The sequence below is a fragment of the Cibotium barometz genome, chromosome 3 (assembly GCF_041138505.1).
Source record: "Cibotium barometz isolate CiBa-2024 chromosome 3, ASM4113850v1, whole genome shotgun sequence".
In the NCBI taxonomy this organism is placed as follows: domain Eukaryota; kingdom Viridiplantae; phylum Streptophyta; class Polypodiopsida; order Cyatheales; family Cibotiaceae; genus Cibotium; species Cibotium barometz.
In genome coordinates, this window is record NC_141048.1 from 49,800,522 (window position 1) to 49,817,708 (window position 17,187).

At 41.9% G+C, this 17,187-nt stretch overlaps 1 pseudogene; it reads right to left on the reverse strand.

The window, feature by feature from the left end:
* Positions 1 to 217: 217 nt before the first annotated feature.
* LOC147640198 (chalcone synthase pseudogene) lies at positions 218 to 1,270 on the reverse strand (annotated as a pseudogene).
* Positions 1,271 to 17,187: the final 15,917 nt, after the last annotated feature.

A 17,187-nucleotide genomic window follows, 5' to 3' on the forward strand; every position in this document is an offset into this window, starting at 1 on the left:
AGCTGACGAGCACCCCCCAATCGAAGCCCTCGCCAGAAGTGGCGAGCTTCTTTTCCAGAGAGTTGCGCCGCATCTGCTCCATGATGAAGAAAACACAAGCGCTGGACATGTTGCCGTATTCAGCGAGCACTTGTCTAGTGGCTGCGAGTTTCTCGGGTTTGAGCTTGAGTGCCTGCTCCATTTGGTTTAGAATGGCGGGGCCACCTGGGTGCGTGATTCAGAAGATGTCATTGGGACTAGGGGCATGGCCATCATCATCATGGACATTATCCAGGGCATCTTGCAAGACGGCAGGCAGGTTCTGAGAGACAAGCTGTGGAACGGTTTTGTGGAGGTGGAATGTGAGGCCGATTTGCTTCCAGTGGCCTTGGATGGCACCATCACTGTCGGGCAAGATGTAGGAGCCGGTCCAGTGAACCTGAAACCAGGGCTTCTCCACGTGAGCGATGGGGTCGGAGCCGACGATGAGGGCGGAGGCACCGTCGCTGAACAAAGCCTGACCCACAAGGCTGTCGATATGGGTCTCATTAGGCCCACGAAAGGTCACCACGGTGATCTCACTGCAGACCACTAGCACGCGTGCGCCCTTGTTGTTCTCGGCCAGCTCCGTGGCCATGCGGAGGGCCGTGCCTCCACCAAAGCAGCGCTGCGAGTACAGCATCAGCCTCTTGATATTGTGGCGCAAACCCAGACGCTTGGTGAGAGCCCAGTCCGCCCCGGGCAAGTCCATGCCGCCCGTTGAGCAGAAGACAAGGTGGGTAATGCAGGACTTGGGGCGGCCCCACTCCTCCAACGCCTTGAGGGCAGCTTCCCCACCAAGCCTGGGTATCTCCTCCACCATGTGCTCTTGCCTCGCATCCAAGGACTGGCCCCAGAAGTCGCACATGCTCGGGTTGGCCCGCAGAATCTCCTCGTTCAGGTACATGTACCTCTTCTGGATGCCTGATCTGTCACCTGCAGTAGTACGTACGTACAGAGGAGAGCAACGTTAGCTTGGAGTTGCGTCTCACCTGCCTATTATTATACAGTATTATTGCAATTATATATATTAGTATATATGAGGGGGCTTACAAATGCGCTGGAACTTTTGCTTGAGGTCGGTCATGTGGTTGCTGTTGGTGACGTTGAAGTAGAAGTCCGGGTACTCGTGCTGCTTGAAGAGGTGCGGAGGGGTGGCGCTGCCCATGGCGAGCACGCTGGCAGGGCCATCGGCTTGGGCTTTGGCTAATTTGGCTTTGCATGCTGCGCCATTGGTGGTGGAGATCGGCATGGCGGCGGCGAGCTAGCTAGCGCAGGAGACGAGACGAGCAGAGCAGGCAGAGGCTACTATAATTTCGGACAGTACTGCGCTCGCTGTGTGTAGCTCAGCCCAAGGGGGTGGCTTAATTGTGATATGGCTGGCTGTGCTGTATTAGAGGGGCGCAGCGCTGCTTGCTTTTATAATGCGCTAGCAGCAGGCCTCCCAATTACTAGTCTTGCCTACGACTAGTCAGTACTACTAGTGCCTCCGTTTTCCTGAGAGGACGCCTGCGATTCCATCACACAACTAGTGCTGCTGTCAATATTATATAAATATAAATATAATATAATATTATGGCCACCAATAAAATGTTCTCTCGATATAATTTGTGTGGAGAAAGTGTATAAATTATGCGAACTATACTATATCGATTTTGGACTAAATTCAATATATGTGACTTTATTATTTATGTTCTTGCGTTAGGATATAATTATACAGATATATAACCATACAATAGTATGGTATATAAATCATACAGAGAGATTAACGTGCTCGTACTGAGGACTTACTGGACGACGGCTGCAGACCGAAGTCTAGCAGATCCTCATGAACTGGTTGGTGTGCACAATCGAACTTTGTCACGAAGTCTCACGACTGATATCCGACTAATATTCTAGTTCCGCTTCAAACACAACCTTTGCCCTTGTCTCTCTCGCGCCCAGTAACATGCACATCGTGCGTACATTCCTGGTCTAATAGAATTTGTGGTCTCCTTATATACGCATGCGCCACGTTTCAACCAAAGTTGGTGTCACTCGGGACTTCTTTACCACCTCCCCCAAAAAGAGGAAAGCCTTCGTCCTTCGCTCTCATCTGTTGATAGCACACCCATAGGGTCACCTTCCACTCCCTGGGATGCACATGACCATGACAACAGCAAGATTTACACAATTAGGGATGGGACACCAATAAAGGATAGTGTAGGGAAGGCAATGAAGACACGCATTCGACAATTGTGCACTATACAGTTTCATGACTCTGTCATGACTAAATGGGATCAGCAAGAAAAACCTTCCACTCCCTGGGGTGCACATGACTCCCGCATAGGGTTGGGGCATCGTAGGTCAGAGGCGAGGGACGCATTTAGAGAGGGGAAGGAGAAACCTGTTTGGCTAGATGACAGGGAGTGGGCAGCCATTGCTCAGGAGCTCACCAAGACACCAGACAGTTTTCAACAACAAAGAGAGGCGGCAAGGGCAAGACTCCAAACAGTAGGGGCTTCTCATCTCGAGAGTGGTGGTTACGAAACCATGCGCCATGAATTCGTAAGTGTTTGTAGCAATTTTATTTATTTAAATGTATGTATGTGGGCTAAATGTTGATTTCTAAAAGTTATAATTGTTAATCATGTGTGCAGGAGTTGGCCATGAATCGCCCACCAAGTAGGCGAGAGGAGAAGTACGCTCACAAACATGGCCTTGTGGCCTTGTTTGAGATGCTTGAAGAAGAAGGAGAGACCGTCAATTGGGAGGCATTACCATGATGTAAGATGACCTTCAAACTAATGAAATATGATCAAAACATTCTTGAGTATTAATGTTTAATTTAATTTCTTGTTTGTCGGTCTGGAAAATATGCAAACGAGCACGGTTGTTTTTGTGCTCTATTGTAGACAGAATGGTGCTGTCTGTTTGCTGTTGTTGATCCTGCTCATTGCAGGCAGCTAAGCAACAGCTAGGCAGCACTATTCTGCCCAAAATTTTTTTTTTGCTACAGCGTCGGTATATGCCCCGGTACCGACGTCGGTATATACAGTGGTATTTCTGTCGGTATTAAAGTCTGTATACACCCCGGTATATGACACGGTATATGCACCGGTATAGACGCCGGTTTATGCGTCGGTATTACCCCCGGTGAGCGTCGGCGGTATATGCACCGGTATAGGCGCCGGTATTGTTACCCGACACTTATACCGACGCTATGGTTCCGGTGCTTATACCGGCGATTATACCGATGACGAGGCTTTTTTAGACCCCGTTAAATAGCGCCGGTACAAGCCTCGGTATTAGGCTAACATGTAGTAGTGTTATACAGCTGACAATGCTGGATGGGAGCCCATTGCAATGCTATGTTCCGCTTAATGGCATGCATGTTGAACATGCTAATGTATGTAATGAGGATAATGATGGAGATGTAACTAATGAGGTTATTGTTGCCCAAACCTCCGCAAAAAGACTCTACACTTTCATAAACAGGATTCCAAAGCAGAGACCACAACTAGCTTCTGCATTATATATGTCACGTGAATCAGTTCATCAAAGGATTTCATCCATTGATTGTTGTGCAAAAAAATGTTGTCAGCTAATCGATCGTGATGTACTAATGAGGACACAACAAGACTTTTGGGGACAATCTCAGGAGTCTCGTACAAATTATGTATATGATTGCTTTCTACAGCTTGGCATCGTGATTCAGGTCAAAAAATTAAATATGAATTTAGGTTAAATGGGGTGATTGTTTGTTGCAGAGCATGGTATGAGATGCATGGTATACCAAAGACATCCTTTTACCGTTATAGGGAAAAGTTTGAGTCCGGTGTGTGTCAATATCTGCATGGAAACACAGGGGTATTGAGGAGAGGCCTATAACATGCTAGTGAGGCAAGAGCACTACTTGATGAATTTGTGAACATGAACTCCGAGCCTGCGCCACACAAAACTAGAACAATGCTAGATGGCTCAAGGGAAACCAGGTTGTCGATTCCATCAATATTCAGGCAAGTTGACATTTGAAATCAAGGCAACACTTGAGCAGTTGGGACATGAGAAGAGGCTATCAAAGTCATCGTTTAGTAGAATTTGGAATAAAGAGTACCCACAAGTGTCCCTAACAAAGGCAAGTGAGTTCTCCAAGTGCACCTTGTGTAGTGGTCTCAAGGCAAAACTAGAAGCCAAACCTAGTCTAGAAGAAAGAGCAAGGCTCCTCAGTGAAAGAGATATTCACATGCGACAACAACAAAGTTGCAGGAGCTTATACTATGCATGGTGCATATTTTCGGAAACCCAACCACAAAAGTATGTATGCATCATCCATGACAAGATGGATCAAAAGAAAACAGCCATTCCCAGACTACGGGTCCTTCCCAAGGGTGTGGATTCAGGATATAATTTACCAATTGCATTGATTGGTATGATCACTCATGGCCATGCAGAAGGTCATTATGGACACTTTATTTTGAATGGTTTATGGCCATCTGATCCCAATCTAACAATTGGCTCAATTGCAAGTTGTTTACATAACTTAGAGAGGATGGATAAGCATCCTCTTGGTGATCTAGTAACAAATGGGCTTCCAAGGAGCAATATTTCACTTCTACATGCTTTAAATTCAAGGACAGCTTTAGACAACCACAATATGAGTGATGGTAAAGATCCCATTGTTGAACCATGTATAAATCAGGGAGCCACAATGAATTGGGTTTCCTCGTTTTGCAAGTTGCCAGAAAACTTGTTGCTACAACTAGATAATTGTGCTGGAGAAAATAAAAATCGGTACTTATTTGCCTATTTGTCATTGCTTGTTGCATGAGGTGCTTTCAAAACTGTACAGTTGGGATTTCTAATGGTCTGACATACACATGAGGATATAGATGCCATGTTTAGCAGGTTTTCAGAGTGGGGAAAACTTTTACTTTACCACATTTGATGGATACTTTAAGAACAAGCTCAACTTCTTCTCCAGCTCCCTTCTTGCTTACAGAGGTCCTTGACTTCAAGGCATATTGTGATGGCTACATTTGTGATGGGCAAGAAGCACTTATAGGTCACTCCAAACCACTTCTATTCAAGTTCTTCATGGAAGGAGACACACCGGTAATGCAATTCAAGGCACATGTAGCTATTCGTAATTGGAGTGGAAGTAACCGTCTTTGGAAGAAAAACAGTGAAGGTAAACCAAGGTTACCAAAAGGAGATCCACCTCTACTACTAATGGCCGAGCATATAAAGATGCATGCAGAAGTAATATCAGGATTGAAGGGTTACATAAAATTTTGGCAGAATCTAAGTAATGGTTCATTTGTGCCAAGATATTATAGGCCCGTCATAGATTATTGGAGTAATGTAATCGAAGAGCTTGGAAAACCAATACAATCAGAGGCAAGAAAGTAAGTTTTAGATGGCAGAAAACTCTACAGGAGTGTATGAGAGGCTAGAAAGCCAAATCCCTTTCGTTTGAGTTATTCGAGTACAACAAAGTGGGGCACTTGGCTTTTTCTTACAATTTTATGCTGAAAATACAATTTTGGCCATTTTGAATGCTCTCAAAGAGACCTTAGAACTCATTTTTAAAGAACCATCACTAAGAAATGTTCTATAGAGAATTAGAAGTCCTAAAACTTTTTATAGTTTGACTTTTCTCTAATTCCAAATAGATTGGTAGGTATTGCTCTCCCAAAGAGACCAACTGCCAAGATTTGTCTTAGAAATTGCCATCAAGATTGACTATCTTATCTGTATAGATCGGTCAAAGATGTGATGTAGAATTTAGAATAATATCTTCTTCGCACCAGAGCAAGAAAAGTATTTCATGTACTATAATATTAAGTATTTCATGTAGTATACTATTTGCTTATTAAGTAGTAAATTATCATCGTAAAGTAAATAAGTGTAGGTTTGGAAATCTATATCTATTGTGGAGGTTACAAGTCCATTAATAGAAACATGATGTAACCACATTTGTTCGTAAAGCTTGAGAGTGTTTTGCTTTCTAAGCTTCTTAATTGAAGAAATAATAGAGAATTGCTTTCTTGTGGAAGAAATTTGACAAAGTCTAAAGCTACAAGAAAAGTAAAAATATGAGTTTGTAAATTGTTTGATTACCTTAAAGTTTGAGACAATGCGATGATAATCAAAGTTATTATTGTTTATTAAGTTGTGATTCCAAGAAGATTTATTTATGACATGGATAGTGACTGATTTACAAAATCAAGTTACTTTGTGTAATGGATCAAGATTTATCTAGTTTCTTATTTGGAGTTAAATTTTATAGAATTAAGACCAGGGATTTCATTAACGTCTTCACAATTTCGTGATCACGTTAACAAAACCTATTGTTAACATATTAAAACTTGTGATCACATTGTATATTCACATGACCTGAGCAATGACCTGCCAGAACCCACTAGTCCCGTAACACCTCCAGGCTTTTGGTTTTCCCGGCGGGCCCGCCAGGAAAACTAATTATCCCGACGGGCCTGCCGGGAAAACTAATTATCCCGACGGGCCCGCCGGGAAAAAGTGAAACACCGGCGGGGTACTATTCTGTATATAAACACTGCCTGGCACCCATCGTACAACTTTTGGGGAGATAGTCCTTGTTTTGGGGACGTGATATCTCTCCTCAAAGTACTTGTAGAGCTCTCGAGTTGCTAGAAGTGTCCTCTTGGGAAGAACGTCCTTATCTTAGGGGCTGTCGTCTTTCCTTGTAGGCACTCCTAAGGCTATTGAGCCACTCGTCCTTAGTTCTTTGAACTGGGGGCAGGGTGTGTTTCGTAGCTAATACTTGCGTATTGTCAATCATCTCAAAGATGCAAATATCACCTTCTTGAAGTCGATGATCAATGCAATAGCGTTTCCATCCCTCCTCAAGTGTTACTCTTGTGCGTGAATAAGACGAATGAACTATCAACTTTCCTTTAGAGGCATCAACAAGAGAGACAATGCATGGTCCCTTGGGCATGTGTTTGGCGAACTCGCGGGGGATGTCCTACAAAAGGAGGACACAAACATTAGAACAATGAAAACATAAACACTAGAGACAATGAACTACAGGAAGGGGAAAGGATTTATCGTGTAGCCCAAATGAAGAGAGAAGAAAGGCTACTTACAATGATGAAGGGCTTTCTGACATTAGAAGCCTTTAGTTTTATGTAGCATAGGGGATGTCTTTTTGAGATGATGGGTGCCGTTGCCAACTCCGAGCTCTGAGCAACTTCTACACCTTCCTCCTTATGGGCGATTGGATGGAAAGGTGGTCGTTTTTCTCTTGAGTTGTATTTTGCATTATGGGCTGTTGTTGGATTAGAGAGTCGTGCTGGTCCTCTTAAGTTATATATTGACGGCCGCATGCAGGTGGTGGCATTATGAGGGGGTCGCCTGATCTGCACTAAGATTCGATGCTAGCTCACTATCTTCATCTTCACGATATCCCCCACTTGGAGCTTGTAGTAGCGGGCGAACTTTTTCCATCCTTTGCAAATGAAGCTCCCACTGCTCGGATGTTTTAGCCCTACATTCCACACCTGCCCGGTCTCTTCCTGCAACTCAATGTCTCCGCCCACACCCAGATCCAGGCAAGCTTTAGTGACAGAGAGTTGCAACGGCTGCAAGACATCAAACAGCACGACCTTAATGCAAGCAAAATGGAAGTGGAAAACTAGTCTGCAAAAATGGCAACCGGAGGGTTTACCAAATAGGGCGTATTGTGAGACCCTCTTCTTGTGTCTGTTTGGGTCAGCACTTTTTTGAAACAGTAAGGAAATTCTCTCTTCTTTCCCGTAGAAGTTTGACACAACTTACCGACCAGAGACGGTGGCTTGTCAACGACAGTTGGGGGAAACTCAACGTCCGCCATCGTCATCGCCGCGTACACAACTTTGGCCGGTTCAATTCAATGAGAAACTTCGCTCTTGTAAAAGGAAAGCCCACTCGAGTCTCGCACATCAGTAGGGGGCCCTAAAGTGGACAGTACTGGGAATGAGCTCTGTGGGCTTCCCAATGTGCATGGTAGCCCTTTGTATAGAGACAACTCAACTAAAACCTAAGCCTGACAATGTGATGTAGTAACTGCACAGGCGCACACACTGAAATTTGAAGCCTCCACAGTGTTGGCTATATATAGAATGTCTCTATATATATAGCCCTAGGATCTCCTCTATATATACTCATCTATTGTGTGTATTCCACACACTTTGGGGATTCAATCTTGTGTCTCTCATGCTTTCGCCTCCATCTCTAACATGGTATCAGAGCTATGGTTCTACGTGAACCTAGAGATCTCTACAGGTCAAAGTCTATCGGAGAGGTTTGTGTGACTCTCGTCTCCATTCGAAGCAACTCTGTGTTTCTGGTTTGAAGAAATAAAAAGCAAGGCGAGGATAGAGAGCAGCCTGCGCAACAGCAGCAGAGCCCGAATCGTGTCTGCTCACGTCTAACAAGATCAACAAAAAGCAAGGTGGGGATAGCTGCGCAACACCGAATCGTGTCTGCTCACGTCTAACAAGATCAACAAAAAGCAAGGTGGGGATAGCTGCGCAACAGCAGTAGAGCCCAAATCGTGTCCGCTCACGTCAACAAAAAGTAAGTGTGAGAGGCTGGCTGGCTGGCCAGCAGCCAAAGAGAAACGGTGGTGGGATGCCGCCCAGACACACGACGAGGAAGAAGCGAAGCAGTTGTTGTTGTTGGGCTTTGCAAAGAGATGGCGGGGTGGGGAAAACACCCGTCAGATCGCTCAGCAGCCTTCACCACCGGCGGAATGATACACAAAAAGTAAGGTGGGGATAGAGAGCAGCCTGCAGAGCCTGCGCAACAGCAGGCAGAGCCCGAATCGTCACACGGACGTCCAACAAGATCACACACACACAGTAGTCCGTCCACGTGCGCACGTCAACAAGAGGAGAAAGCAAACATGTAATCGTAGTCCGCTCACGTACGCACGTCAACAAGAGGAGAAAGCAGTGGTGTAATATCAGAGGAGTCAATATCATCACACAAGCTGCTTGCGAGCGTGTGGGTCTCACGGATTGGGAACCTGCACCGTTCTTCGTGCGGATGGCAGATTAGCGCAGAGTTCAACCGGTGGGCTTACTCAAGGGCGTCGTAATTGATGTGGCCGGATTAACTTTTTCAACCAACTTCTGAAAATCTTCAGATAGAAAGCTATTGCAAGACTACGGATGATGTTTGGGTACCCAGAACTATCTGAAAATTTATGATTTCATGGATTCACCCCTCCCTGTCAAGCCTGCTGCTGCTGCGGTAGGTGCCAACAAGAGCAGGAGAGTTTGGATTATGGCGAGATAAGTTCTCTATTTTATAGTTTGTTTTGCATTAACTATGAGAAATTGTATTGAAATTCATACATGAATCTACTATCAAGCGTCTCTTAGACAGAGCATAACTACTATTTTACACATGTTCACGCTAATTTTACCTTTCTCACCCTGCATTTGGTGTCGAGTTTGGATTATGGCGATCGTAACCTGCTTATTTTGACATCTTTTAATGAAAGCTATTCAGGAGTAGTTTGTGACCTTAAGGAAGAACTTGTGGAGACATAATCCTTATCTCCATCATACAATGGTAGCATTGGTTCTCCATCACAAAAACTGCTATATGGGTAGGTATCCATCAAGTCCGTGGAGGATACTCAAATCTCACTTTTCAGATGAGGAGCTAATAGGTATGACTCTCATATTAAATCCTCAAGAAAAGGTATTGATTGTGATGCTTTTAAATGCATCTTGTTTCTTTCATATTGATGGAATGTGCATCCATTGACTTGGTTACATGTTTCCATGGATCGTTGTTCCATGGTGATGGTTACATGTTTCGTTGATGTAGGTCATTCCAAGCTACATGGTTGATTGTGTTTCCATGGATTTTATCCATGATGCTGTGGTGTTGTTCCGTGATGATGGTTACACGTTTCCTCAAAATGTCCATGATGCCATGGTGATGGTTACATATTTCATCGATATTGGTTGACTATGTTCCCATGAAAAAGATCCATGATGCCATGGTGCTGTTTTATGATGATTTTTCAAATATACATATGGATGCTTTTTCGTTAAAATGTCCATGATGCCATGGTGTTGTTCCATGATGATGGTTACATGTTTCGTCTCGATGATGGTTGACTACGTTTCCATGGATTGTATCCATGATGCCGTGGTGTTGTTCCATGATGATGGTTACATGTTTCGTCGATGATGGTTGACTATGTTTCCATGGATCGTTGTTCCATGGTGATGGTTACATGTTTCGTTGATGTTGGTCATTCCAAGCTACATGTTTCGTTGATGTTGGTTCACTTGGCTAATCTATATTGGTTGATTGTGTTTCGTTGATGTTGGTTCACTTGGCTAATCTATATTCGTTGATGTTGGTCATTCCAAGCTACATGGTTGATTGATATTGGTTCACTTGGCTAATCTACATTGGTTGATTGTTGTTCCATAGTGATGGTTACATGTTTCATGGATGATGGTTGACTATGTTTCCATGGTGATGGTTACATGTTTCGTTGATGTTGGTCATTCCAAGCTACATGTTTCGTTGATGTTGGTTCACTTGACTAATCTATATTAGTTGGTTACATGTTTCGTTGATGTTGGTCATTCCAAGCTACATGTTTCGTTGATGTTGGTTCACTTGACTAATCTATATTAGTTGGTTCCATGATGATGGTTACATGTTTCGTCGATGATGGTTGACTACGTTTCCATGGATTATATCCATGATGCCGTGGTGTTGTTCCATGATGATGGTTACATGTTTCGTCGATGATGGTTGACTATGTTTCCATGGATCGTTGTTCCATGGTGATGGTTACATGTTTCGTTGATGTTGGTCATTCCAAGCTACATGTTTCGTTGATGTTGGTTCACTTGACTAATCTATATTGGTTGATTGTGTTTCCAAGGATTTTATCCATGATGCCATGGTGTTGTTCCATGATGATGGTTACATGTTTCATCGATGATGGTTGACTACGTTTCCATGGATTGTACCCATGATGCCGTGGTCATTGGATGCACCGTGCCTTGGCTTTGGCTCATTAGATTGACTAGGTTTATTTAAGTCTATCAATGTCTTTTGTGGTCGACAATGCAACCATGCAGGTCTAAATGGCTATAATGGTGGTCAAGTCTTGGAATTCAATCTATGGCAACTAACAAGAAATTCCGTCGAGCATATTTTCCGAGAGGTTTGATTTCTCATCCCCTCAGCTTATGAGGTTTATGTTCACATCATGTCATCTTGACTACATGTCAGAGGTCTCATCATAGATGTCTACATCCTAATTATTGTTTCATGTCAGAGGTTCGTTTTTTCATCATGTGTAGTCTTCCTACCTATGGATGTCAGAGGTTTGATTTCTTGTCCCGTCATCTTACGAGGTTGGTTTACGTTCACGTCATGTCATCCTGACTACATGTCAGAGGTTTGATTTCTCTTCCCGTCAGAGGTTTGATTTCTTGTCCTATCAACTTATGAGGTTTATGTTCACATCATGTTATCCTGGCTACATGCTGCCTGCGGAGATGTCAAAGGTTTGATTTCTCGTTCTGTCATCTTATGAGGTTTACTTTCACATCATGTTATCCTGGCTACATGCTGCCTGCGGAGATGTCAAAGGTTTGATTTCTCGTTCCGTCATCTTATGAGGTTTACTATCCTGATTGTGAATGTCACACGAGGTTTACTATCCTGATTGTGAATGTCACACGTTTGATTTCTCGGCCTATCATGTTATCCTGGCTACATGCTGCCTGCGGATGTCAAAGGTTTGATTTCTCGTTCCGTCATCTTATGAGGTTTACTATCCTGATTGTGAATGTCACACGTTTGAATTCTCCGCCTATCATCTTATGAGGTTTACTTTCAAGTACGTCATGTCAGAGGTTTGCTTTTTGCGTCTCATCAGAGATTTCTACATCCTAATTATCGTTTCATGTCAGAGGTTTGTTTTTTCATCATGTCTGGTCTTCCTACCTATGGACGTCAGAGGTTTGATTTCTCGTCCTGTCATCTTATGAGGTTTACTTTCATATCATGTCATCCTGGAGGTTTGATCCAAGATATAGTTGTCTCATTATCTTGACTCATAATATTGGAGGTTTGATCTTATATCATAGATTTTTCCCATGGCAAAGATATGATTCTAGCTTTCCATGATATCCTTACTAACTAGAATGAGTGTCATTTTCTATTTTAGTGTTTATTGACAGGTCAATCTTCCAAAACTTCTCCAAGTAACCAAATTCTCTTACCAAATCTAGTTCATTTGCCATTGATTGGATGATCTTCCACAAGTTGACATTGCCATGCATGTCCTTGTGGCGGCGGATGGACTATATTCCTAAGCAACCATATAATAGATACCTTTCTGTCTATTTCTTTGTGTACATCTTTTCGTGTACATCTCATATTTCTATAACAAAATTATGGTTTTCCATTTGTTATGGAGACTTCTTCCATATTATAGGGTTTATGGATCAGGATTGTATTTGGATATTGTTGAGCTTCAATATAGAGAAGAGACTACAAAAATATTATTGGGCATCGTCTCACGAAGATAGACTCGCACCCAACCTACATGAATGGATCAAGACAACCTGAAGATGGATGACGATGACTCCTTCAAAGCCTTCATGGCTATTGTACACATATAAGAGTGATGAAGTATATATGGGAGTGATGTAGCTCCTTCATGGCTATTCTATATATGGGAGTGATGTAGCTCCTTCATGGATATTGTGTATATGGGAGTGATGTAGCTCCTTCACAGCCTTCATGGCTATTGTATATATGGGAGTGATGTAGCTCCTTTGAATAATACTTTGTAACTATAAAATAATTTAATATAGCGGTAGGTGTATATAGAGCTGTGGGTTTTTCCCTTGAGCCCCCAAGGGTTTTTTCATCCACAGTTAGAGACCCTTCTTTGAGCGGGGGTGTTGGCTATATATAGAATGTCTCTATATATATAGCCCTAGGATCTCCTCTATATATACTCATCTATTGTGTGTATTCCACACACTTTGGGGATTCAATCTTGTGTCTCTCATGCTATCGCCTCCATCTCTAACACACAGGGCATCAAAGCCCTTTAAACCTTAAAACCCACATGTGACATCACAGAAGGACCCCATAACCCATTGCAGGCTTAGCCTTGAGTGGGAACATGGTCAACACTCCATGGACTATGGGCATTGCCGCCCGGGCATAAATATTCATTCGATCTAGTTCGTCAAAATATATTTTATTCATCCGAACTCGAATTATAATGGCTCGCACATGCCCCCGCACTCTCTTCTCGAAAAAATCATTCCCCTGTGTCTCGTCGGAAAATTGTCAATCAAATCCTAGTGAGGACAAACCTTCAAATCACTCAAGGCTCCGAATCTCCGATCAAATGCCGCAATATGCAAAAAACAATTTATGCACTAGTAGCGGACGACACCAACTTGCCGCGTTAACGACAAAATGCCGCCCGATTCTATGGAAATACGAATAGGATACGAACATACACTGGCCGCGTTACCGACCATATGTCCGCATTTGACAAAGGGAAGGGAAGGAAGGTGACATCGCCATAACGATACTATGCTTGCCGCGTTACCGACTAGTACCACTACGGCGTGCCATACTTACCATAGGACATAGACTAGCCGTGTTACCGACTAAGTGCCCCAGGGTAAGCACCATTCCGAAGAATGGCCTTACACACACACCTGTCGTGTGGCGGACCACCCACATCCTGCCGCGCATTGCGACAATGGGCGGCTGCCCGCACGAACACACACCCACACACACATCCCTCGTGTGGCGGACCACCCACATCCTGCCGCGCATTGCGACAGTGGTGGGCAGCTGCCCGCACGAACACACACACACAAGTTTCATTACCTGTGTTTGTTGTCAGCAATGAACTCCCAAAAGGCCCCCCGGGCCCATATATATAGGAAATTGTACCCCGATGGGCTGGATGACGACCCCGCCGGGACCCGCCGGGGTTTAGGTTTCCCCGGCGGGACCACCGGGTATAGCAAAAGCCCGCCGGCGGGATTTTATCCACTTACCAGGTCGCTTGCCACCACCGGCTTTTTTGAGAACATGTTAACATGTTAACATGTTAATAACATGTTAACACATGTTATTAACAAAAAAAAATTTGTGATCACGTGAATATAAAATCATTGATTAAGACTAGTAAGCTCTTACACTAGAGTTTATACATGACTAGCTTAACATTTTAAATCGTTTATCCAAGATAAGATCTATTGGAGATATGAATGAAAGAGAGCACAATACTGAGAGAAAAGAATGCTATAGTATTGAGAGTCTAAGCTCTTACACTAGAGTCTAGTATACATGACTAGCTTAACATTTTAAATCGTTTATCCAAGATAAGATCTATCGGAGATATGAATGAAAGAGAGCACAATACTGAGAGAAAAGAATGCTATAGTATTGAGAGTCTAATAGAATGCTATAGTATTGAGAGTCTAATAGATGCAGTGAATACCGAATATGTTGATTTTATCCAAGAAGAGATAGGAAAGAAATGAAGAATCAAGTTAAGAGCTTTTATATCAAGTTAAGAACTTAGATAAGCAAGTCCTTCATTCCAAGGCTACTTGAAGAAATCTTAGGACAAAATTATACTTTTCTTGAAAGATAAAGGTATATGACTTCTCAAGTATAATAGTTGAATAACAAAAAACTACTTCTCAAGGTCTAATGATTGAGAATAAGATGTTTTTATCGTCGAGGAGGACGATTTCATATATGTAATAAATTCAGTAATAAATTCCAGTAAATTTTCAATAGTTTTTTAATAGTAAAAATTCTAAGTGTTAAAATTAAGTGAGAATTCAAGATCGAGTTTTTAATTAGTTAGTGTGCGTAAAGAAATCCTTTAAGTATGTAGAAGGACATGCAAATCGAAATTTGATAAAAACGTAAAAAGTGATCTATTTTTGGAGTTGACTTTCATATACAGCTAATTTTGGCAATTCTACCCACACTAGGTTGTAGAATACACATGCTCTAGTAATTTTAAGTACCCACATGACAAGTTTCTGATAACTCTGCTGCATGAAGTTATACCTGTTGCACGTTGCACCCCTGACAGCAGATCCAAGAGGCTTGCTAAATCTACAAACAGCTCTTCCACAACTTCTTGAGAGTAGACATGGATTCCCAAATCAAGACATCTTCAAATATATCAGGGAAGTACACAAACTCTCTCTTTAATATTTTTCTTCAAATTCTTTTTATATGAAATAAATAAATAGATAAGTCTATACGAGAGAATCGGAGTCGATATAGGGCGTGCTTAATGATGAATAATTCTTAATTTTATTAATTATACATGATCATCTTGGTCTATGAGACTCATGGAATAAATAGTTTTGGTGGGGTAAAGAATTTGAAGATAGAATATTTGACTAGTTTATGACTAAATTTTAAGTATAACCTTTATTAGGAATTGTTTTGCGAAGCATTTATCTTTCCGTGTGTTTAGAATTAGATTTTGACATAAAGACAAAAGTTTTAGACGGCAAAAAACTCTACAAGAGCGTATGAGAGGCTAGAAAGCCAAATCCCTTTTGTTTTTGAGTTATTCGAGTACAAAGTGGGGCACTTGGCTGTTTTTTACAGTTTTATGCTGAAAACACAACTTTGGCCATTTCGAATGCTTAGAACTCATTTTTTGAGAACCATCACTAAGACATGTTTTATAGAGAATTAGAAGTCCTAAAACTTTGTAGTTTTGACTTTTCTCTAATTCTAAATAAATTGGAAGGTATTACTCTCCGAAAGAGACAAGTTGTCAGGCTTTGCCTTAGAAATTGCCATCAAGATTGACTATCTTATCTATAGTTCTCGGATAGACTAATGCATAAACCGGATGGACTAATGCATAAGCATAGTTAAGAATTAGCTATAGTGACTAGAGATTATCTCGCTAGTTAGAACATGAAAGTTGATTTTGTTAAAAATAAAGATTCTTGTGTGACTTAAAAGACAAGAGAAGTTAAGGACTGTTTGAATTAAAAGGTTGTTTTATACTTGAAGTTGATTTTGATTGATTTAAATATGCATGCCTTAAAAGATTATGGACTAGAGCTAGTGTAAGATGGTAAGTATGACTTCTGATTGCTTTTTTTTTATATGCATGTGTATGAATGATTGATATGCATGCTAGCCATCCTTAGACAGGGAACGCCGGACAGAGAACGAGATTTATGCCCTTTGGAAGCCATGTGGTAGAACCCATAGAGGACGAGTTTTAGAAAGAGGCATACTTAGGAATGGCCGAGATGTCCCCAGTGTGGAGGTTGGGCGGTGGAGAAAGCCCTAGATTGGTTGGATTTTGGTCATTATGAGTAACCATGTTGTCAAGCATGGTAATGATGATAGAATCTTGATATAGAAACACATTGTGATTGATTGAGATGAGATGCTTTAATTGATAGAGATTTATATTGTGTGAATGTTTGTTTGAGATTACATGATTCTTTACTTATGTGATAAGAATCTTAGATATGGCATGCATGCTTATTTTTCTATTTGAGAGGATTGATTTGATTGTATTGCGATTAAGTCAGTTTCAATGTTTTCTTAGATTAAGTTATACGATTAAGATATGGCTACATTCGAGACCGTCACATTTTTATATCAATTTAGCTTATAAAAATTACCTCTTTTCATGACACCGAATCAAGGAAAAGGCCCAGAAAGTGGAAAACCCATCAATGGTGCAAAACCTTAGATGATTTGCTACCAATGGCCTGAGGGACAAGGACATCAAGAAAATGGAACAATATAATCCTACAAAGATCTTGGAAGATTTTATTAAGAACACCATCAGGTTTGTTGATAAAGGAACGAAAGGCAAGAAGAACCAAGACACAATCTTAGTCACATAGTGACTCTGATAAGGAGGAAAAGAAGTTGAAGAAGAAGAAGTATGAGACCACCTCTGAAGAAGAAGAACAAGTGTGCTCTTATGTAAAGAACTATAGTCTACCAAAGTTTGAGCAATGGCATAAGATATTGGGTCATATAAATGTATGAAGGTAGAAGGACCAGCTAGCTTCAAAGACAAGGACTTGTCCAACATTATCAGTCCATGTTTGTTGGAAATTAAATGAA